The sequence below is a fragment of the Barbus barbus genome (genome assembly GCF_936440315.1).
Source record: "Barbus barbus genome assembly, chromosome: 17".
NCBI classification, from domain to species: Eukaryota; Metazoa; Chordata; class Actinopteri; order Cypriniformes; family Cyprinidae; genus Barbus; species Barbus barbus.
The window spans coordinates 10,691,950-10,694,906 of record NC_136745.1 but is presented as its reverse complement, the minus strand read 5'-3'; positions in this window follow the sequence as shown (position 1 = coordinate 10,694,906).

Sequence of the window (2,957 nt, the reverse complement as noted above, 5' to 3'; positions counted from 1 at the left end):
TCACACTATTGTTGTCTGTAGAGCTGCTTTATATCTGAAATTGAAGTTGTTTCATAATTTATAAATTTTACAAAATTATTTTCCTGATTATTACTGTAACCTAACTTGAAAAAAGTGAGGGACCTTAGCCTACATCTTAAATTCTAACAAGTTCAGTTTTTTGCCTTGATCAGTGATTGCCTTATTTTGCAAAAACTTTAATTTAAAGTAATCAGCTAAAAATAAAAAGAGTAGACTCTTCCTGAATAAATTAAGTAATAAATATCAAATTAGTTTAAGAGGTCAGTTTCAGTTCATAATGTTGACTAATGTTACTTAATATTTAATAAGATTACAGTACATTGTTATATTTTGTACTACAAATATCCTAAATACTATTATTATCAAAATTGATACTTAAAATAATATGTGCAATCTATTACCAACATTTCTTCTTGTTTTATTAAAACTAGTACAGAAGACAGTCAACACAAACTGTTTATTTTTGCACCAAAACAAAACTAATAATGTAATTTAATAGATTCAATTCCATCAAGCTAGCCAACCAAGCTTCCTCCAGTGTGTATGTGCTTTAGGAAAAACCTGGTGCAATATGACTTTATTAAAAATCAATACACAAGTGTGGATGTTACACATTCTCTTGGACAGAAATCGAGAGCTGTGCTTGATGGCTTGCAGTAGATGCAGAAATGCAGGTGGAGAGAGAAGAGACCTTATGTTGTTATGGATGAACAGGACTTGAAACTGTCACCGCAGACATCTTCATGACTCCACAAGGGCAGCAGCTCTTACCTGACTCAGCACACACACACACACACACACACAGGTGTGCTGAATACATTCTCAACACAAAACCTTACTGTTTTATTATCTGCAGTCACTGTACTTTCATCCACTTAACTTGTACTTTTACTGTGAGCTATGAAATATCAATCTCAGAAGCGCAGTGCAGTTTCCCGTCTCAGATCTGCAGATCTGGATCAATCCGGATCAGCACGAGTGACTAAATGACACCCTTACCAGGTGGGCGTACTAATCCACTAATACCTCACACACACGCACATGTTCAGCGCTCTGATTGCATGCTGGATTAATCACATTTGTCACAGTACCATGAGAGCCGCAAATCTAGCTGTGCTCGAGGAGCCTTGGAGGTCAAGAGGTCGCCTGAACTGGGTTTGCATGCGTTTTCAGTTTTACAGACAGCATGAAGCAGCATTTAAATATTTAGTGTGAAGATTCAGTTGGTCGGTACTTAATTTTATTCATCTGATCATGGATATTTGTTGTTGCTCATACTTGTATCATATGTCCTTTAATCCTAACTATTAAACTTAAGTTTGTAACTCACACCACAGCATTTCTGCTCCAGACGTTAATGACTCCTCAAGTCATGTGTGAGGAAAGTTGTGCTGCTACTTTACTAAGTGATCACAGTTTTAACTTTGTGCCCAACAAACCAATCAGAACAACGTAGCAACTGCATAACAACCCAATAAAAATCCTCCAAAATATTAGAAACTGAAAACATTTAATGTGAATGGTGCATACTAAAAAGCAGGGAAATTTATTCAGAAGGTGAATTGGAAATGTTGATCTGTTTAATTCTAGTATTCAGGCAGCTTCATGTGTCAGTTGAAGCAGTCTGTATTCAAAGGCCAAAAACATTATTTGCTTTTGTCATTATATATATATTACTTCATAATATATTACTAGTTAATAAATTAGTACTTCAAAGTATTTTATTTCAATTAGTGTTGACATTTAAATTTTTTCTATGTTTTGAAAATATAATAATTATATTTGATTTGATTTCAACCTTATTCAAATGAATGAAAATGATTTATAATTGTTTAAGTTAACAGTAACAGCACTGTCTAGTTACACAACACACTTATTTGAATTAATTGTTCTCCACTACAGCCATTTTTCTCTGGTAATCATAAAATGACTTACTTGAAGTGAATCTTGCTGAGCAAGTTAGTTTAAGTTTGTTAATTGTCAACATATAGCTAGCTAAAGGATGCTGGCCATAAATCTCCATCTGTGTTTGTGTACTTACATAGACTGTGTCGGGTTTTGTTGATTAATACTCTTAGTGTTGCTCATAATCATACAGTAGCGTTCTTGTACATGACCTTTCATTATAGTGACCAAATCAAGATGAATCTGTATGCAATTGTTGACTCAGAGCAAAGGTGAAAGGTCATATGACCCTCTTCAGCATGCAATGCAACCAGTAAATCAGTGCATAATCAGGTAGATTATTCTGAGCATGATGAAACACAGTAGAACAAAACAGTGCAAATTGATCAGAATGTGTTTGATAGCACACGGAGTGTGGTTTAGAGACGTTGTGGTTTGTGAGTGATTGAGTGAGTGTGTAAGGGCTCCCTTGCGTCTGACTGCAGAGATAACATACACCTACAACAGTGTGTGGCTGAAAGAGAGACATGCATGTGTGTTTGTAGCAGCAGATGTCCAGAGGAGCAAGAGAAGGTAATGAAACAGATTGAATGTGTGCGTGTTGCATAGGTGCAGTGTGTGTTTCTATTATCTGTAGATGGCTGATGTTATTATGCATGTGATATCTTGTCTGCTGTGACGTAGATCGTCCTCTAAATGCCAGGCCTGGTGTCACCTCATGACTGTGCCGCTGCTATTAGCATATATAAAACCCAGCACACAGACAGGAGTGTTGAGATATGAATTAAGAAAGATGAAATAAGCAGCATCTGAATTTGAAGTCAATTCAGTTTTGACTCTGAATTGACTTCAATTTTTGTTTTGACTCATTTTCAGATGTAAAATGGATTGTGAATGCCATTTCATATTGGCTCTATGACATCATTGATGAGTTTTGTTTTTCTTTTTAAAAAATAGTGTTTTACACTGTATGATCCTCATCCTTATTCTCTGTTCGCTCATCTCTCTGTCTGTTTCTGTCTCTCAGTTAG